The sequence below is a fragment of the Chenopodium album genome, chromosome 9, assembly GCF_948465745.1.
Source record: "Chenopodium album chromosome 9, dcCheAlbu1.1, whole genome shotgun sequence".
In the NCBI taxonomy this organism is placed as follows: domain Eukaryota; kingdom Viridiplantae; phylum Streptophyta; class Magnoliopsida; order Caryophyllales; family Amaranthaceae; genus Chenopodium; species Chenopodium album.
In genome coordinates, this window is record NC_137842.1 from 3,938,430 (window position 1) to 3,961,883 (window position 23,454).

The 23,454-nt window shown below is 31.5% G+C and overlaps 1 pseudogene; it reads left to right on the plus strand.

The window, feature by feature from the left end:
* Positions 1 to 3,399: 3,399 nt before the first annotated feature.
* LOC145557319 (7-deoxyloganetic acid glucosyltransferase pseudogene) lies at positions 3,400 to 22,808 on the plus strand (annotated as a pseudogene).
* The last annotated feature ends 646 nt before the right edge of the window (positions 22,809 to 23,454 follow it).

Consider the following 23,454-nt stretch of genomic DNA (forward strand, 5'->3'; position numbering starts at 1 on the left):
TGAGCAAGGTAAAGGTTTAATCCAATATTATTGAGGTTTAATCGATTATAATCCTTTTTTTTTCTGAGTTTTTGTTTTAATCGATTTTTAATAGAATTTAATTCATTTTCTTATTTTTATTTTCAGGGTTTTTGTTTTAATCGATTTTAATTAGTTTTTTTTTTTATTTTCTGGGTTTTTATTTAAATCAAATTTTTAATCGATTTTTTTTATTATTTTAATTGATTTTAATTTTAATTTTAATCGATTTTTTTAATCAATTTAGATTTTTTAATCGATTATTTTTTTATTTTAATCGAATTTTTAATCGAATTTTTTTATTTTAATTGAATTTTTAATCAATTTCGATTTTGATTTTTTTTTCGATTTTAATTTTTGGGTTTTTTTTTTCGATTTCAATTTTTTTTTCTCGGTTTTTTCTGGGTTTTTTCGATTTCAAATTTTTTTTATTTCAATTTTTTTCGATTTCTGGGTTTTTTCGATTTCAGGGTTTTTTTCGATTTCAATTTTTTTTTTCTGGGTTTTTTCGATTTCAATTTTTTTTTTTCTGGGTTTTAATTTTTGGGATTGAATTTCTGGTTTTTTTCGAAGCTGAATTATATTAATCGGATTTTTTTTGTTTTAATTGGTGCAGGTATATTGATTTAGATCTTAAATCGAAGAATCAAGATTGAAGAATATTGATTTAGATGTGTATGGGGGGTTTTTTTTATTTATATTGTATTTTTTTTTATTTATATGTTGTAATTGAACTATTTTATTAATCTATATTGTAAATTTTTTTTGATTATATATTGTAAATTTTCGATTATATTGATTGATATTCGATTTATATTTTGATGTTGTTATTTGTTTTAGTCAATTTTATTTTTAAGTGAAAAAAAAAATAATTTTTTGGGCACCTTTGCCAAAAACAACGAAATAAATTTTTTGGCCATTTTTGGCACCGGTTAATCGGTGCCAATAACCATTTTTGCCACCGGTTTAAACCGGTGGCTTTTCATGCAAGTAATTGACACCCCCCCACATTGGCACCAGTTCAAAACCGGTGGCATTGAGGGGTTTTGAACCGGTGCCTATTTCGTTTTCCCACTTAGTGATATTTCAACAATTTATTTTATCTTTATTTTTCATTAATAATTATATACAATGAATTTGAACCTTTATGAAAATCATGTTTATTTTTAATATCCTAAATGTTCATAACTTTTAGTTACATGTTTAATTTATAAGTGTTCATTTTTTAATACTAAATGTTTATTTTTAAAGTGTTCATATATGCCGATTCATTTCTAATATACTAAATGTTAATTTTTTTTGACTTGTTCACTTTTTATTACTGAATGTTCATTTTTTATTGCTGATTTTTTTTAATGAGTTCATTTTTCTAACTTAATGTTCATTTTTAAGGTCATGGTCCAGCAAATTTATGATTACATGATAATCATGTTCATTTTTAATAAATGATCATTTTCTTATAACATGTTCACTTTTTAGTATTAAATTTTCTTTTTTTAAGTGTTTATTTTTTGTTATTAAATGTTCATTTTTTTTCATGTTCATATTTTTTAATTAAATATTCTTTTTATAGAGCATAGTATTAATTTGGGCGAATCGCGGACATGTTGTCTAGGTTATTTGATTTGGGCCACGTGTTTTGGGCCTCCCCTTGTTGTAGCTATCTTAGTTGCACTAGGATGCAGCTAAGACCTATTGCATAAAGATTTGCAGCTAAGACCTATTGCATAAAGATTTTAACATTAAATAATTTGTTATTATTTTAACTTTTACATTATAAATAGTTTACGCAATAGGTATTAACTATTATTAATACGGCCCAAATAATGGATCATTAGTTGACATTATTTACTGTTATCATAATGAATTGAACCTAGTTTTGGGTTCACACTATATCCTTGATCATCAAACATACAACTTTTAGTCTTTTATGACAAATTTTGGTAAGGTGATGAATTGGTGATGACGACTTTCATGACCGAGTCCTTTCCTTTTAGATATTTTCTTTTCATGTATTGCCATCTATATAATTTGTTTTTTTTTTTTTAATCAGAACACAAATCAATTTGTATTAAAGTTATTAATAGTTCTAAGAAACGGATGAAGAAGGACAAACAAAAATGATGGAAGGGAAAGAAAATGAGATAAATAAGAGGAAACTAAGCAAAGTGATTTTTTTTATACCAAGCAAAATGATTAATAAATACTACACAGTATTACTTCTTAATTCATTTTTCAAACTAAAAAAAATCTATCTATCTATACTATATACTAAAATAATCACCGGATGGGATATTTGGCATAATTTTGTGAAATCCCCCCCCCCCCCAAAATAATATTTTTTTAAAAAATCCTTTAATAAATTTTATTTATATATATTGTAACGTATAAGAATTTAAAGAATAGACATTAATAAATTTAAATTTCAAAAAAAAAAAAAAAAATGTTACATAAGTCATTGAATTTTAATTAACTGTATTTCAATTGATTATCTCTATCTATATCTATACTTCTATACTTAGTATTTAAAAAGACAAACCACAATCACCTATATGACACATGTCATCAGAATTGACCCATATGCCACATAACATATTCATTAATATTTTCTCTTTATACTCCCTTTTGAAGTAAAAGATAAAATAAAATGTTATTGAATGCTAAAGTCTTTATGCATTCCTAACTTGCAAATTTGAGTAAAAAAATAGAGTGTTCCATTTTCACTGTAAAAAAAAGTTGTACTCCTCTCTATATCCCTTTTAATGTAAAAGTTAAAATAATAACAAATTATTTAATGTTAAAATCTTTATGTATTCCTAACTTTCAAATTATAAGTAAGAAAATTAAGCAAATTATTACATAAAATCACCGACACATACAACACAAATAAGCAACCCATTTCAAGAAAAATAAAATGAGCTACAACCCGTTCGTTGAACAGGCCAAAAGGCTAGTTATTATTAATAAATCATACTTTATAGATTCTTACGGGGCCCAAAACTAATTAGTAATAATGACAAATATAATTTTTATTTTTATTTTTTTTTTGTTTTATTTTTGTTTTATTTATTTTTTTTGTCGCAATGTTCTTTTAAATACTTGATACTCCATAGTATTTTAAATTGTATTTCTTAAAAAAAAAAAGTATTTTAAATTGTAAGCATTATGTATAGATAAATAAGATAAACTACCTACCCCATAAAAGTAATATCATATTTTATGTCCATTGACCGTACCAATGCATAAACATTTGAACATTTCATTCTATGTTAAAAGTCAAATAAATCTCAACCCAATCTTTATATAAAAACAATCCAAACACCTAAAATTTTTTTTAGACGAACACCATTATTAACTTAAATCCATCTGTAGACTTTTGTCATGGAGTTTGGATCTCAAAGTATAACAACTCCTCACGTCCTAATCTTCCCCTTGCCAATGCAAGGCCCAGTCAACTCAATGCTAAAGCTAGCCGAACTTCTCATCCTTTCAACAAATGACATTCATGTCACCTTCCTCACCACCGATGTCGTCTACCACCACCTCCTCCTCTCGGCTCGTGCACACGAACGCTTTGATCACAACCCGCGATTCTCCTTTCGTACCTTCTCGGATGGCCTCCCAGATGACCATCCTCGCGGTGGCCATAAGTTCTTGGAGATGTTGGATGCCGTTATAGATGTTAGCCAACCAATAGTCAAGGATTTGGTGTCATCATCAAGTAGCACCAAAGTGACAAGTATAGTGTCTGATGGATTATTTGGTTTTTCTTTGGATGTTGGAAATGAAAGTGGAATACCAGTTTTTTACTTTGAGACAATGAGCCCTTGCTGCCTTTGGGTTTATCTTTGTCTTCCCAAGTTAGTTCAACATGATGGAAAGCTGCCATTTACTAGAGGTATGAGGTTATTTACTTTAGTTTATATGGATGTTAAATTGACATGTCTTTGTTACATGGATGTTATCAACTAATAATGTGTAATAAGTTCTCAATACGGTCCAATTATACACTATATTTAATTTTTATATACGCACTTTAATTTTAGTTATTAACTAGTTTAGGACCCGTGCCATGCACGGTCTATTAAATTTTTTTTAAAAATTGACAAAACATAATATAAAGCGTAAACAAACAAACAATTGACGTAATATAATGTTGCAATGACCATTTTATTATTGTTAATAATAAAGTATTTGTCAAGAAAAAATCATTAAAGAAATAAATTAAAATACAAAAAAATAGAGATAAAGATTAATGTTTGAATTGCACATCATGTGTTATCATTTGCGTTGCCTTTTATTTCTATCATCTCCGGTAGTTGTTCTAGAAACTTGATCAATTATTATTTAATCGAGGAAGATAACAATTGAATGAGGTCGTCCTTCTACATACAATCACTGCATAAAAAGGGTAAGGATCAGTATATCTTATGTAAAATTAATAAAATAATGATAAAATATATGATTGAGAAATTTATTTAAAAATGATATGTCAAGATTATATAGAATATATTTATTCTTGCATTGTTTGTAAGTAATTGAACAATTTTTGGGTGTCTCTATAGAAATGTTCAAATGCTTTAGAATAAAATACACATCTATATCATATATGTATCAAGGGAATAAAAATATTCTAAATTAGTGAGACATAAATACTTTTACACTTCAAAAGATACCAAATAATTTCATGATCTATATGCACGCATCACGCATCACTTTTAAGGGAATAAATATTCCTTGTTAAAGATAATAATGATATATGATTCTTTCAAAAAAAATAATATAATTATGATATATAATAAAATCATAGTAAAAATATCTCCATGATATGATTATTGTATAATAAATTTTCCATATTTAAGTTGACCATGAAATAAGAGGAAGTAAATTTAAGAAATAAATAAAGTAAACTTTAAATTTACACAAAGATAAATTACGTACCTCATTATGCAAATTTTGAAACACCTCTTTGTATACTACATTGTGTGAAGTATGATATATTTTTCCTTCTTTGTCACATATCAAAACTTTTAGTCCACTCTTCTTTGTGACTCTTGAAACCACAACATATAGTTGACCATGACTAAATACTGGTCTTGGGAGATATAGGCCAACATGGGAAAGAGATTGACCTTGACTTTTGTTAATAGTCATTGCAAAACAGACAACTAATGGATATTGCCTTCGTTGAAATTTAAAAGGCAATTTTATGTCAGTTGGGGTTAAAAGCATGCGAGGAATAAATACCTTATGTCCAATGTTGTTTCCTGATATGATTTTAGCCTCAATTATATGGTTACCCAGTTGAGTAATCACTAATCTAGTGCCATTACATAGACCATTAGGTTGGTCAATATTTCTAAGTAACATAACTGGAACCCCAATCTTTAGTTTCAAGGTATGATTCGGAAGTCCTGAACATTTGATGGTATTTAAGAAATCCGATGTATACAACTCTTGATTACCCCTCACATTTCTATCTGATGGACAAATATTATCTGAGCTAAGATAAATTTTCTCTTCCCCGGGAATAATAGACAATAGATGCTCATTAACCACCTCTACACACTCATTTGTTGGCACAAGAATAGCTCTCTCTTGAAAGTATTTTGCGTCATCCAAATTATGTGATATGAATGGATACACACTTTCAACAATAGATGCAACCGGACTATTAACTTCATCTTTAATCAATAACTCATCAGGAATTTTTATAATTGCCTCCCCATCATTAGGTTCTCCTTCTTTACCATCTCCAATTCTCAATATCCACTCTGAAAATTCTTTGATCTCATTTAAATTCAAATGTGAACTTCCCACTTGTAGTCTCATATTTTGAGTTAATGATAGTACACGACAATAATCCCATATGTATGAAGAGTTGATGGATGAAAATACAATATCTTGTCGACTTCCTTTGGGAATAACCGGTAAAATTTGTCGAAAGTCTCCACCAAAAACAACTACCTTGCCACCAAATGGTTGATCCACGCTTTTTGGATTAGAGAACCTCATAATATCCCTCAGACTTCTATCTAGAGCTTCAAAACAAAATCGATGAACCATTGGAGCTTCATCCCAAATAATAAGTTTTGTCTTGATTAAAAGATCGGCCAACGGGGATCTCTGTTTAATTTCACAAGTTGTATTTTCAGTTACATTTATTGGAATAGCAAATCTAGAATGAGCTGTTCTACCTCCTGGAAGAAGAAGAGATGCAATTCCACTTGATGCAACATTAAGTACAATTTCACCTTGAGATCGTATAGCAGCCGAAAGTGTTTTCCACATGAAGGTTTTTCTTGTGCCACCATAGCCGTAAAGAAAGAAAACACCTCCTTCATCTCCAGCAAGAGCATTCATTATTTCATCATATACCCCTTTTTGCTCATCAGTTAGACATGAAGATAGTCTTTTATGCTCTAAATCCATGGACGTTCTATCGTAACAAAGTTCTCCTTGAATAAGCTTATTTAGCCCATGAGAAACCAAATCATGATCTGGTAATGGCATCGGAGGAAATTGTGAAAGACTACGACCATTACTTTGCAATAAATTCTCTATAAGTGCCAAAGTGTGGTCCTTTAATTGCTCTTCACTTAACATCAAGTCTAACAAAAGTAATTTATAATATTAGCACAAAAATGGTTGACTTTATTTGCATGCATAATATAATTGAAGTTTTAAAAAGTAAACATATTTGCTTACACGAAACTTTTATTACAGTAGCCTAGTGATGCTATAATATATTTTTTAGAATGGTCATGATCTTGGTGAAATATTTATAACGATTATAATCTTGATTACACATTGACTGATTGACAATAGCTATTAATACAGATTTATCTTCTCTTTAAGAAACCACTATATTTTTTTAATCCTATGGTTTTTTAAGAAATGAATTGTAAACATGTTTTACATATCTTCTCATAATAAATTCTAATATTTTACATATTTTCCTATAATGAATTCTTATCTTACGGTTTCAAATAAATTAGTTTATATTTTTATATTACATTGATATAGATTATCTTATAAGTTTGAAACATATGAAGTAATGAAAATAACCGTGCATGACACGGTATCTAACCTAGTTAAGAGAATATATATTAAAACACGGTTATTAGACTATTGAAATAAGCAAAATTTAATAACATTATTTAACAAAACCAAACAACTTAAAAATATATATTGGACTAATGCCGTACCAGTAATTTGAAGAATACTTCTTTGTCTGAAAAGTACATCATCTGCAAGGAATTTCCATATTTGCTCATACACAAATTCGGGTCTTGACATACTTCCTGATATTAATAAAGTCACAAATAGGGTTCTTAAATATTGTGATGATCCCCAAAAGCTTGCTTCAGTTATACCATCAATGTATTCTTTGTCATCCTCTAGTAGTCCAAGAGCATAGCAAGCTTCTTTGAATGTTGAGTACAATACACCATTGACAGTTCTAATATCTTCATAACATGTTGGACCTTTAAATATATTCAACAAAGAACTGAGGTAGTATAGCTCTCCACTCCCGGGAGGAACATAATAAATTCTTCCAATAGAATATCTTTGATCCCTTTCCCTCCATTCCTTCCTTCCCTTTTTGTGCCACACAAATTCTATAGGGAACTCACAATAAGTTAAATTTCTTGCTTTCTGAGACTTTTTATTGCAATCCATCCATTTTAAAAACATTGAACTATTGATCCTCGACTTGTTCATGACGTCTTCAAGTGGCTCGCCATCCTCAAATACAATACTTTGTTCATCGGGGAGATGAAAACTCAATCTTTCAACTGATGGAGTTCTATAATGAATATCATAACCTAGAATTCTCCAAACCGCCTCACATGGAGAAATGTACATGTTTTTATTTTTCCCATTTATTTAGTGATTATAATTATAGTGAAAGTAAAATACTAAAATAGATATAAAATTGGAAAAAAAATAAAGAAATAAATATCAAGTATGAATTATAAGTACAAAAGCCTTGTAATAAATTATAATGAATTTACCTGCAATCATAGTATGCTTTTATCTCATCTTTGTCATTATTATTTCCATCGTCCCCTCTTGTATGACTTAGAGATGCGGTTACTCGATCATGTCCTTTGCTAATATATTTAAACAAATATTTAATAGCACGGGATTGATTGCACCACTCAACATTTATATGAGCTCCATATTTCATGAGTCGTGAAGGATTATAAGGGACGACATACCGATTATCCAACAAAACTCCATTCTTTTCAACTGTTCTACCATTATTCCTTCTTCTATACATAGGATATCCTTGATCATCCACTGTGGTTCTATCAATGAATTTTTTGGGAAAATGTTTTGAGCACTTTCCATCTTTCATACATGGTGAGCGGATATTATGTACACCACATGGACCATGAAACATAGAGTCTCTAACTAAGATATATAAATCTGGGTATGTTTCCTGATCAGGTATTTCTGCAGATATAACCTTATCAATGTCATCGGCATTAGGAAACTTGTCTTCTTGGCGCAAAAACAATACGATATGAGGATGAGGTAGACCACGTTTCTGAAATTCAATTGTGTAGACCACTGCACATGTAATGAACTTCATTATCAATTTAATTATTAAACTAATTAATATACCTTAAAGTTAAGATAAGTGAAATGTATAGCATTATATAATTATAATATTAATTGAAGTATATATTCTTATAGTGGTTTGGGTTGGTATACATAATGGTGTCATATAAGCGTGATCATTATAATATATACTATAAAAAATATTATTCATCATTTTATCTACTTATATATAGTAATTTAATACTAAAAATCTTTGATTCAATTAATACTATATGTGATCGATTTCATGCATGTTTCCATTCATTCAATATAATAATAATTCACTTTCTTTTTTCTAAGCTAATTGTATAGTTATCTACACTAAAATATAGTAGTAATACATAATAGTAGATAATCAAAAATCTTATTGCTTGTTTCCAATTTTGCATTTACAGCTTGTAGGAGAATATGTATGTCTAATACTATTTTTTGTCGTATATAATATTTTTATGGTAACAATAATGCAAAAAATAGCATAAGATACTGTAATAATGACAACAATATATATATATAAAAAATTGACTTTAAAGTTTAAACAATGATGTTAATACTCACAAGCTTGTGCTTTTCCAAATATTTTCCCTTCCTTCAAATCACGAATCAACTGATCTAGTTTGATTTTGAAAATTCTGCAAAGAATGTCTGGTCGATCTTCAGGTTTAAGACCTCTCTTTTGTACATATCTTAGGATTTCGGGCCATTTTGGATTGCAAGTGAAAGTGATGAACAAATCAGGATATCCATACCATTTGCAAATAACCATGGCATCTTTGTAATTTTCAGCATTATATCTAGCACAACCAGTAAAAGATGAAGGTAATATCATAGGTTTTCCTGTCGAAGAAGAATTAGTGTTTTGTCGTGGCACTTCTTTGAGATTCTTATACTTGTCTACTCTGAGCTGTTTTTGATGAGTTCGAATGTAACACATCCTTTCAGATTCTATCATCGTGAAACCATCAACACAAAATTGTTGGAATAATTTCCGAGACCATAAAATAGTGAAAGCCTCATCTTCTCTCTCGTGTATTCTAAAAGCAAAGAATTCTCTCATGGTCAATTTCTTTCTTTTTCGATTGATGCTAGTTGAGTCCCTTAATTGAATACCAAGTCTATAGCCATCCTCTCCATATGGAAACAGTAAGGGATATTGTAGTGGAAGATAAGATGGATGTAGCTCATTTATACGTTGTAATTGACCGCTTTTTGTCTCAACTATTATATCTCTTTCTCCAACTGAACTTCCAACATCTCCAACAATTAGAGCTGCTACTTCGGATGCAGTAGGCAGATTATAAGTCCTTCCATCAGTCTCCCTTCCTCCAATGAGTCTAAGCTTAACAGCCTCCTGATTGTTCGACTCAAATCGATCTCTAGCCACTCTAAATGCTTGAGCTTGTGGATTATATTCATCAAACATTTGTCGCAAATCTTCAACAATTGTATCATCCAATGCATTATTTCTAGTACTATTTGAACTGCATAAAAAAAATAATAAAATAAGGATAAGCGTTATTTATGCTTATAGATTTTAGGTGGTACATTATTGTATATACTTTTCATCATTTACTTTATGATTCATGTCTTTATGATATTGTAATAAAAAGTGCTACTACTATATTAATTTAAAGGAAAATATTTTACTATAATTTATACATATAAATGCATGTTTAATATAATCCACGATTATCATCATAAGATACATACCTGAAAGCATGCATTCTATTAGATACTTCATTTTCTGTATCATAAATATATAATTGTGAAAACTTTGGAGACGACCCCGTCATTGGCAATAAACTCCCTATTCGATGGTAATTCTGACCATACAATCTAAAGGTAAATGGACCTCGTCCTCTGTTCACAGATGAATCAATTTTGCCACCCATTGAAGTAAAAGCATACATCATATTATATGGTCGAGTATTATCTTGGAAATTCTTGCTCCTAGCATCGTGATTTGTATATAGGTCTCGAAGTATTTGAGGTGGATCTTGAAGCTTAGGAATTTGAACCTTTCCTTGCATGCAACACTGAGAAAATTTTGGGTTTGTTTTTCGATCTTTTCTTGCTCTTTCTTCAAACCACATGATTGCATTACAATATTCGCAAGTATACATTGGATCTCCAATGTCCCAATAGTCTACAAATTTGTTGAATTATAAGGACACAAATATATACTTGTATTTAATAAAAAAAATGCAATTAGTTTAAGTTTTATGAAATACATACCTTTAAACCCAATAACATCTCCAAGTTCATCGTCACCTTCTATGTCATTATTTATGTCATCCTCATTAAGTATCATTATCATCAATGATCCCATATCCTATTGTGAAAATAGTACATTAACAAACTATAAAAATATATATGATGTCAATAAGAATTAATGCTTGGCCTATACCTTCTAAGTCAAAATTTGAGTTATTTTCACCATCAATATTCATATGGCCATTGATATTATATCCAAATGATGTTGCTATTGCGTTGGGAGCCCGAACTTGAGTTTTCCTTGTAGATGATTCACCATAATCTTGGTAAACTACAAAATTGAGGTTTGATTACCATGACACACAGTACAATAGTATTATTATTATGGAGTATATCATTTTCTGAAACAAATGATGGCTACTAACAAAAAAAAAAAAGTGATAAGACCTACCATTTGATATATCATTTAGTGGTCTTCTTGAATGGCTTGGTGTTCGTGTTTCATATGATAGTCGCGCTCGCTTTTCTCTTAAGATTGTTAATCGATTCATTCTTGCACTTTTTGTAAGCAATTGATCCATTTTTTTGGTGTCTCTATAGAACAGTTCAAATGATTTTAATAATATATATATATATATATATATATATATATATATATATATATATATATATATATATATATATATATATATATATATATATATATATATATATATTCTGAATTAGTAACACATGAACATTTTAAAACTTTAAAAGATACGAAATCAATCAATAATATATGCACTATCCACAATATGCTAAAATTGCACTGCAAATTACCAAAAAGTGAGTCAATTATATTTATGCATACATTATATATATATATATATATATATATATATATATATATATATATATATATATATATATATATATATATATATATATATATTGAAAGATAAATTAGGATTCTTTGTTACAGACAATTATAACATATAATTCTTTCAAAATAAAATATAATTATGATATATAATTAAATTTATAGTAAATAAAAGTATTATATATAATAGTTGATATAATAAAATATAGTAGTGATATATACTGAACCTTTATTTAGTATTTTATTCAGATTCAAGGGCTTCCAAGTCGTCTTGAGAATATTCCTCCAGCCACACACATCAACTATCAAAAGTACATTTCAATTTTAGACTATGGGCAACTCTATTGAACCACCTTCCCCCTTAACAAAAGAGAAGGAAACAATCTGACACTCATGAGTAGAAGCAAAATGCCATCAACAATACAACCAAATTAAGAGGAAGACTTAGATTGATCAAATCACATACATGAGGATGCCTCGGTTTCCATTAGCGAGAAACAAAGTTTTGTAAATAAACCAACAACTTTCTTCAATTGTGGAACCCATAATAATAAAAAAAGTTGTTGATTTATTATTGAAAATACCCCCATGAGAAACAGATTTCGTTTCTCAATATGAGAAACAGGGAATTTCCCCACATGAAAATCTCATTTATTAAATTTCATAAAAAAAATATAATGAATGTACTACAGTATAATTTTAGTTGATATTTAACTTAATAGACTGAAAAAGAGGTTTTTTTATGATAAAATCTCAACGAACTAAGTTAGACTATGATATATAATAAAATTGCTCAAATGCTTTTGATGAGAAAATAAAATACGTATGTATCATATATGTATCAAGGGAATAAATATTTCAACATTCTTGATTCATAAGACATTAACACATTAGAAAATTTGAAAGATACGAAATCAATTATCTTCTAAATACAACACTCAATTCAACTCAACTCTATAAAATTAGTATATAAAACAAATATAGCTAAACCAAAGCCTTAAATTAACCAATAAGAAAATTAAAACATCATCAAACCAGCAAAAATCACAGTTGATGTATTATTAAAAAATAATTCAAAAACCTTACATAAAAACTACTTCAAAACAAAATCACTTAATTATCATCTATCTTAATAACATTATTCAATTGGGTTTTAAGTAATTCATGAGTTATTCCTTTATTCCTTCTCTGTCTTGATAACAATCTTTTGTTGAGTTTTATTAGTTGAAAACTCAGATGATGTGAGATGTCCTTCTGATAGTTCTGAACATGTGTCCTCAATCTCTTCAAAGCTTCTCTTTTTGTTTAGAGTAATATAGATAGGTGAACAATTATCATCCGTCTTCTCTTTGTCACTAAGAGAATTATCCTACATAATTGAAATAATAATTAATAAAGTACGTTTAAAAAAAATATATAATGGATATCTTGTTGAAAAACATAAGAAAATCTTTGTATATAGTCTATAATATCAATACCATTTCACTTTGGATGGGATCCTTGCAAATATTGATAGACTTTGAAGTCACATCTATTTCTTCATGCTCCACAAACTATGTCATTCAATAGAATATGGTAAATACATACTCCGTATATAGTATATATATTGTAAATGAATAAAGTTTTTGTGCAATTAATAAGTACCTTATTCAAATTGTCTACATCTTCGAATAGTTTTATGAGGTTCATATCATCAGACAATTTAGTCACTGTGAATAAAGGAGAATTTTGCTTAAGATTATAATTTGTAATTTTAACCTTAAACAAAAACTTTCTTTTCAAGAGTTCTTCTAAATCTTTAGGTATTGAATCACTATCTCCATCTTGTATCATGAAAAAAAAAAATTAGATTATTAGAGTTATGATAATGCATGCATGTTTCATTCGTACTTTTCAGAAATTTTATTTGATAAAAATTAGATCAAGTTATATTTTGTAAGTTTTATGAGGTTCATACCCATTTATTTTTATATGAAATATAGTAATAATTATGTACGAATTATGTATACCTTTAATTGACTTTCTCTTATGTATAATTATGTATAAAGCGGATTTTCCTAAAACTTGCACCACCTCTCGATCAAACATAACAAACGAAGCACTTCCCGATTCATCAACAACTCTTACTTATAGTTTAAACCTTGGAACAGGCTCTACATGATTATTGCACTTATCACACCAAAATTTTGTAAGTTCATTAATAACTGAACTATGAACTTTCTTATAGTCCTTCTTACATGCGAGGTAGAACCAACCATTTTCGAGATCAATAGAGTCAATTGTAGCCAATGTCACGCAGTTACAAACCTATGAGCAAATTAAAAAAAAATTAAATACCGTAGGTATTTAAGCGATATATGATTAGATATATATAATATATAAGCATGTAATTGAAGTATTTGCTTACTTCTTGTATTTCATGTATCTCATCAATAAGTTTCCTCTCTGACTTGTTCAAAAACTCGCTTTCTTGTCCTTGAGAGATATGACTACTTATCTGTGCCACCATTTCTGAAGAAGTATTTCCTCCACCATCAAAACTGAATGCTAATTTATTCATATTATTCACGTAAGCCATTTTATAATTGTATAAGAATATTATTATTTAATTTTGACGTAGAAAAATTACATACCTCTGTTTGAAATCTTCTATCTTAGTAATGTTGGAATTTATATGAAGTTTAGTGACAAACAGTGAACTCGATATTCTAACAACACCTATATTGTATAGAAAGAATTCAAAACACACACATATAAAGTGAAAATAAATCACTATAATGAATAAAAAATTAAAAAAGTAAATATACCTTGAAAAGTCCTGATTTTTGCAAATTGAATGACAATAAAAACTTGTCGATTTGGATGCTCGGCTAAATAGTCTCTTAGTTGGTCAGCATATGTATTCCACAATGTGAAATCCAAGACATTTTTTCTATAACAAAAAAATAAAAATAAAAAAAATTAGGTGTGTCATGAATTAAATAAAAATCTTAATACTGCATGATAAGATATGACTAAAAACAATGTATTTATTAATGGAAAAAAATTATATTCTACTTACTGCAAATCCTCCAATTGGATGTTGATCATCTTTTGTTGATTACCATCTCTTAAAAATGTATTGGTTGATGAAATTCCGGAAAGATATCCAATGTAATCTTTTTTCACGATTAAAATAAATAAATCAATTATGTGTAAAAATAAAGTAAGACAAACATATATTAAAAACTTAATTAATCATACCAACTAAAATATTGGTGTCCAGCTTGTTTGAAACTATTGAATTGTAAGGTTTCAAATCAAAACCACGAATGGGAATGCTTGCTCCTTCCACTTGATTGACTGTAGTTAAGTGTTTAAAAAGAATTTTGTATTCATGTCCCGTGGGTTTATACGACCCATTATTAAATCCAACTCCAAAATTTGAAATGTTATAAACTTGTCCCTCTGCTAGTTTAGTTTGAAATATCACAAGCAAGGACTTCTTTACGGAAGCCTGGATCTTTCCTCCCTAATTTAGATAAAAAAAAATAAATTAAATTAAAAAAAAAACATAAATATTGAAACTCCGCAAGATGCTAGCACAACTTATACACATATATAAAAAATGATGACAAACATTAGATTACATACCTGTTCATCTAGTAAAACCATCTCTAGAGAATGTACATCGTTTGCATTATTAAAAGATGGAATAGTCCATAAGTAGATAACCCTAGCCTGTATAGTAATATTTTTCGTTTGCATGATTATTTCGTTTGATTTGCTGCTTTTCTAGGAGATTAGTGTTTGAAATTAAAGATTGATTGATGTGCTTGAATTATTAGTTCACATTATGAGATTCTTCATGTATGTTAACATTCACGTAGGTGATTGCATTTGTCAATGTTCATTAAAGGGAAGTTTGCAAATCAACCTTATATATATGAGTAGCTTGGATTTTGTTTTTTTTATTTTTTTAAGGGAAGATTGCATATCAATTAACAATAATAATATGATTTGCTAAGATTTGAATTTTTTAAAGGGAAGTTTGCAAATCAACCTTAATATATATGAGTAGCTTGGATTTTGTTTTTTTAAGGGAAGATTAATATCAACCGTAGTATATATGTTAGGACAGTTATAATAAGATTTATGGTGATTATTTAAATATATTGTATCTTTTTAATATATTTTTTTCAGATTACCGTAAGATTATATTTATTATTGATTATTATTTACATATATATATGCAAAATATCTCCTTTTTGGAGCAAAATTTGGAAAAGCTGATATTATTACTTGCATGAGTTGCATCTTAGTGATCTTGCAGATCGAAATTGAAAGAATGTTTTGTTAGCAAAAGTATATATTATTATATATGCATGATTATTTCGTTTGATTTGCTGCTTTTCTAGGAAATTAGTGTTTGAAATTAAAGATTGATTGATGTGCTTTTTGGAATTATATTCGTTTGATTTGATGCTTTTCTAGGAAATTAGTGTTTGAAATTAAAGATTGATTGATGTGCTTTTTGGAATTATTTTTTTATTATTTAAAAAAAATATATATATATACTAAGGACACACCAGGTGACACGTGTCATTGCTGGTGTGTCTTTTAGTATATAGTTATTGATTGATTGATTGATAGGTCGGGTGTAATGAGCTAAGACAAGCTGATGTCTCACTTTTCATGTTTGTGTTCATTTTATTTAGGCGAGTCTAAGTTTAGCTAGCTAGTATATTATGTGATAACAAAGCTAATTTATATACTTAAATAAATGTAACTTTAAAAAGTTGATCAAAGGAGTACGTTTTGAGCGTTGCTTACAAACAAGTTTGCTCACAAACATATATAAATAAGCTAAGTGATTTAAGTTGTTCTTGAACTTAATTAACTATTTAAATGAGTAAAGTTTTGATCATGTTCAGATCATTATCATTTAGTCAAATTTGTTCAACCTCGCCTCATTTGTTAGATAAACGAGTTTATTCACTCAAGGTTTACTTTTTCATTGAGGGTCTTGGCTCGTTCATGCATACCCATAGGCTGCGGGATGCTATTAATAACATGATCTTAATTAGTTGCTGGATTAGTGGTCGGCATTTATTTATTTATTTTTGTCTTTAATATTTTGGGTAATTAAGAGCCAGTTGAACAAGACATAGAGAGTATTGACATTTATTAATATTTGAGCATCGTCATTAGAAAGAGGACCAATCCAACTTTATCTAGTTACGTATAATACAATATGTATCAATGTATAATAACCTCATTTCTTTTAAAATTGCTATATTTGACCTTTTCCCTCTACATACGTGTACATTAACTTTTTTTCATATTCACTTATTACAAACATAAAACAAGTATTTTATTAGGTAATACACGATTGGATTAATCTTAAGTATACAAATATTTTCAACTTATAAAATTTTATAACAATTATAATTAGATAATTAAAAAAATATATTCAAAGTCATGCTTTGTCAAGTGTCAAAAACTAAATATTGATTTGTTAAATTCAAAGGGAAATTTTTTTTTCTTTTATTTAATTCATTTATGACATTTCAAAAATATAAAACATAAAAATATCTTTAGCCACGCACTAGCATAATCAATCAAAGAACAAAACGGCAGCAGTTTGCAAATTGCAATGGAGACACTTTTGAGTAAAATAGTATAAAACGAAGCGTATTTACAACTATATTAATAAATAAATATGTTGTAACGGATGTGAGAAAGAACAAATTAATGAATGCAAAAAAAATAAATAGCACACACAGATTTACGTGGTTCACCAACAATGTGTTGGCTATGTCCACGGGCAGGCGAGAGAAAAGCTTTATTGATCTTGAGGAAATTCCAGATTACAGATTGATAATGTCAATTATCAATAATAGACTAAGCTATGAATAAACCCTAACTAGGAATATATATAGCTTCCCCAAATAAGATAGATAAGTGCATAAAACGGCCCATGAAACCCTAATAAATCGTGTGGGTTCCACCGTGCACAAACGGAGAGCTCTCGCTCACCATCGGGCGAGCTATCGCTCTGACCCCAGTCGAGCTATCGCTCATGGTCGAGCGAGCTATCGCTCGGCCCCTATCTCACCTTCGACCTTCGCGAGCTACCACGCGAGCATCCGAGCGAGCTATCGCTCGGCCTAGTCGAACCAATATGTCTTCGTGAGCTATAGCTCACTCGCATAGGAGCTCTAGCTCCAATTTCGTCGCAACTCCATATGCTTCCGAAACTACCGAGCTACCTCTCGAGCTATAGCTCGCTGCTCCTAAACCCAAATTCAAGGCATATTTCAACAATCTCCACCTTGACTTGAATCCTCTCACAAAACCAGATAACCAGACGCATTGATCACAATGCCCAGACTCTCCCTGCAACCAGACTTGTCCCGAAAGACAACCAGACCAGATTAGCCCCGTAAGACTCCAGATAATTAGCCCCGTAGAGCTCCAGATTAGCCCCTAAGGGCTACTAACAGCTTCGAATAATTTGTAAGTCCAAGCAACCTTGGGACTTACTCTGCGGAACTAGATTCGAACAAACGTCTTGACAATGCTTCTTCCTAGCACGAGCAACACCTCCCTTGGGCGGCTCAGATATATCCATTTCTCCAACAGATAGTGCAAAAGCCACCTTGTCTTCCCGACCTTTCCTTTGGGGAGAGTTCCCAAAGATTACTTGCCGACCAAGAGCCAAACTAGACTGACCCGATTTCAACGGCGAAGACTGAGATGCTTCAGATTCAGACTCGGACTCAGATTGTGAGTGTTGACTGATCTTTCCCGGACGTGGACCACCACCCCCACCTAGAGTGACTCTATGCCCCACCTGTTTCTCAACACTAACAGATGATGTGACAACACCAGACTCAAAAACAGATAACGTAGACCCTTGCAAAACATACAATGTCTCCCGTTTAACACCTTTCAAAACTACCTTTGAACCCTTGTAGATATACAATCCTCCACCTTCACCTTTGAAACTAAACCCTTTTCTGTCTAGAAGACTAAGTGAAATCAAATTCCTCGTGATTTGTGGAACATGCCTAACATTGTTCAACATACATAATTTACCATCATGTGTTCGAATTCTGATGGACCCTATACCAACTATTTTGCAGACTTTGTTGTTGGCCATAGTAACACCTCCATCAACCTGTTCGTAGTTCGTAAACCACTCCCTACGTGAACACATATGATAAGACGCCCCCGAATCTAGAACCCACACATCAGATTGATGCGCACGCTCATCAGCAATCACGACATAATCCTCTTCTGAACGAGTGTCTCCATCTGTAATATCTGCAGACTCTGAATTTTCCTGTTGTCTCATCTTCTTGGGACATTCGGATTTCCAATGCCCCTTCTCCTTACAATAATTACAGATATCATTAGGTTTAGGACCCCTAGAATACAGTTTCCTCGATTTTCTCCCCGAATTCCCCTGTCCATTACCTTCACTGGCTACTAATCCGGCAGCCTGATCATCTTTACCTGTACCAGACGCCTTATGGCGCAACTCTCTAGTATGGAGAGCAGATCTAACCTCCTCTAAAGACACTGTCTCTTTACCAATAATACAAGACTGCACAAAATTCTCATATGACACTGGTAAAGACACTAACCAAATTAAGGCAGCATCCTCATCCTCAACCTTAACATCAATATTACACAATTCTAACAAAATCGTATTCAATTGATCTAAGTGTTCTCTAAGGGATGTACCTTCAAACATTCGCAGACCGAAAAGACGTTGCTTCAATAGCAACTTGTTGGTTAAAGACTTTGTCATGTATAGACTCTCCAGTTTCAACCACAGACCTGATGCAGTTTCCTCCTCCGCAACCTCAGTGATAACATCGTCTGCCAGACACAACATGATTGTTGAATGTGCCTTCTCCTCCAGAATGGCCATCTCAGCGGTATCCGGACCCGGTGACTTCTTTGTCGATGGTGTCTCAGCGTCATCTAGACTCGATGACTTCTTTGCCAACGGCGCCCATAGCCCTTGCTGCTTCAACAAAGCCCGCATCTTGATCTGCCACAGACTAAAACTATTCCTCCCCGTGAATTTATCAATTGTAACATTCATCCCAGACATCTCTCCCACTCAAATCGAACCTAAGCTCTTGATACCAATTGTTGTAACGGATGTGAGAAAGAACAAATTAATGAATGCAAAACAAATAAATAGCACACACAGATTTACGTGGTTCACCAACAATGTGTTGGCTACGTCCACGGGCAGGCGAGAGAAAAGCTTTATTGATCTTGAAGAAATTCCAGATTACAGATTGATAATGTCAATTATCAATAATAGACTAAGCTATGAATAAACCCTAACTAGGAATATATATAGCTTCCCCAAATAAGATAGATAAGTGCATAAAAACGGCCCATGAAACCCTAATAAATCGTGTGGGTTCCACCGTGCACAAACGGAGAGCTCTCGCTCACCATCGGGCGAGCTATCGCTCTGACCCCAGTCGAGCTATCGCTCATGGTCGAGCGAGCTATCGCTCGGCCCCTATCTCACCTTCGACCTTCGCGAGCTACCACGCGAGCTACCGAGCGAGCTATCGCTCGGCCTAGTCGAACCAATATGTCTTCGTGAGCTATAGCTCACTCGCATAGGAGCTCTAGCTCCAATTTCGTCGCAACTCCATATGCTTCCGAAACTACCGAGCTACCTCTCGAGCTATAGCTCGCTGCTCCTAAACCCAAATTCAAGGCATATTTCAACAAAATAAATAATTATATTGTTAAAATTAAAAAATTCAACCTTTTTTTTTTGTTTTTTTTTTTTTTTTTTTTGGTAAGATGAACTTAATTAGAGCTCAACCCTGGCCTCTAGGACCTAAGGCTTCTAAGGTAATCTCTTACCAAGTGTGCCAAACACTCTGTATGTAGATAAATGGAACATACATGCAAAATTATAAACTTGACATCAAATATTATAAATTAGAAACTAAGCTGTTTCAAAAAAAAAAAAAAAAAAAAAAAAACACTTACGAACCTAAGCTTAACTACATGCTACGAGTATAAATTAGTTGTTCATTTCAAGTCCCACATGGGAAGAAATAAGGAAAAGAAAACTTTCTTATAAGTAGATGAATACATTAGTATAGTTTTATTTACTTATTTATTTATTATTTTTTTTAAAAAAAAAAGGTGCCAAAAAAAAAAAAATGTATGCGAGCTTAGGCTCATATCGGACAATATGAGTTGTGATATGCATGCGTCCTAACATATTCTTACACTGTGTACGCAACAAAAATTGTATCACATGTTAGGTGACCAAAAATAATATTCTACCCTTTATAAAGTTGTTCATCTTTTTAGAGGTGACTAAACTTTTTATTATATATGATAAAGTCTTTAAAATGTTGTACAATACACTATTTATTGTCATCGATTAGATTAGCAAATTTGATTATTATCTGTGTTTTGTGAGGAATTTAACCAGTAAGATATTGCTTCTTATAGAGAACAACAATTTGGATGCGCTAATAAACATCCCAGGCATGGATGATTATCTGCGCCTCCGTGACATGCCGGACTTTTGTCGAGCTCGTGATGTATCAGACCACGTTATGCTACATCGCGTTCTAGCAATGGTTAAACAAATTCGGTGTTCCCAGGGTATCATTGTCAACACATTTGAAGACTTGCATGCTCCTTTGCTTTCTTACATGCGCTCACATTGTCCAAAAATACATATTTATACAATTGGACCGTTACATTTTAGCCTGACGAAAAGATTGCAAGAAAAAACTTTGTTGCATCAACCATTGGTATCTTCTTTTCAATCGAATAGTTTTTTACATGAGGATAGAAGTTGTATGTCTTGGCTTGATGAAAAACCACCTAGATCGGTCATCTATTGTAGTTTCGGGAGCCAAGTATCAATCACGAAAGAGCAACTTGTGGAGTTTTGGCATGGTTTGGTTAATAGTGGAGTTTTGTTCTTGTGGATTAAAAGACCAGGGTCTGTTATTGGCATGGACGACGAGGATAATAATTTCGAAATGATGGAAAATGAAAAGCTAATAAATAGAGAGGTAATCGAAGGTATAAAGAAAAGAGGGTGTATTATGAGTTGGGCACCACAAGTTGAGGTCCTAAGCCATCCGGCTATTGGAGGGCTTTTGACTCATAGTGGATGGAACTCGACAATGGAGAGTGTAGTTGCCGGATTGCCTATGGTTTGTTGGCCTCACTATGTTGATCAACTAGTGATTAGTAGAATGGTAATCGAAGTTTGGAAGATTGGGGTTGATATTAAAGATAGTTGCGATCGAGCCAATATTAAAAAGATGGTGAATGAATTAATGCATTTGAGGAAGGATGAATTTATGAAAAATTCAAGTTATTTAGCTGCTTTGGCATCAAAGTCGGTCAATGTAGGTGGATCTTCCTATGGATCTCTCGAGAGTCTAATCAACGACATAAGATCAGAACCATGTCACTAAATCTTCTAATAAAATCCTAGCGCTCTAGGGTTTTGATGGTGGGGGCCGGGAGGGGCAATTGGGGGTTTAATGCGGTGGGGAGGCTATTATTAGGGATCGTTCGGGCGGTTTTAGGTAGGCGGATTTGGTGGTTTTGGGGGAAGGGGCGCTGATAAAGGGGTAGGGGATCAGAGCTGCCGGCGTGTGGGAGGGTATTGTGGCTGGCTCGGGGACAGAGGTCCCGATCGTCGTGGTGGTGGTACAGAAGGTGGTTCGTTGGTGGAGGCTAGGCGGCTGTGTTTTTATTTATTATTTTTTTTCTTTATTTTTTAAAAGTTTTTTCTATTTTTTATTTTTTATTTTAGTTAGTTTTCCTTTTTTTTTCAATCAATCACATAGTAACACGTGTCACCTTCACCTATTATAAAAGGTTGGGTGACCGGTTGAGACTATTTTAAGCGAATGACCCCTAAAGCACGGATTATTTAAAAATAATCTAAGTTGGGATTATATAAAGCGAATACGTGAAAGTTGGTATTATTTTTACCTATTGTTCTTTTATTTTCGATTCCATATGTATTGGATGAAGATGATCGAGATCTTACGGGTTTGTTATGCCTTGTGGCTAAATGTTAAACACGGGATTGGGCCGCACCCGCAAACCAAGAGAGAGAGTCTACTTCACAAGATCAAATGAGATTCCATCCGATCCCAAAACCATATGGCAATAGGAGGAGTAACCCCTTAGCCTTATAAAGTGTTTAACGGTCTCTTCTTCAACCAATGTGGGACACTTACATCTGGTGATACACTTCAACACTCCCCCTCACATGTAAGGTCCCTTTTTTTTTTACTCAAGGATCACTTGATCCAATTCAACTTGGCCCAGAATACTTAATGATATGCCATTCAACGTGCAGATATGGGTATGACAATGTAACTCTTGAGTGTGATTCCTTGAATGTTGTTCGAGCTGTTAGAGACACGCAAGAGGGTGCGGCTCCAATTTCCCACTTCTTTGAGGAAATTAGTAGAAGGAGTAATGAGTTTGTTAATTTTAATTGTGTTCATGTTAGACGGGCGGGGAATACCGTAGCTCACTTTGTGGCTAGAGGAGATACGGGAACTAGTAATGAACGTTTTTGTATGGATTCTATTCCCCAAAGTATTATAACTTTGGCGGAGCTCGATTTAATAAATTAATTCCCCGTGCTTTGTCTTCAAAAAAAATATAATTCCTCAATTTGTTTTAAAATAAATGAGAAATTTTGACTTTTTATATTTTTCATTTTTAATTGT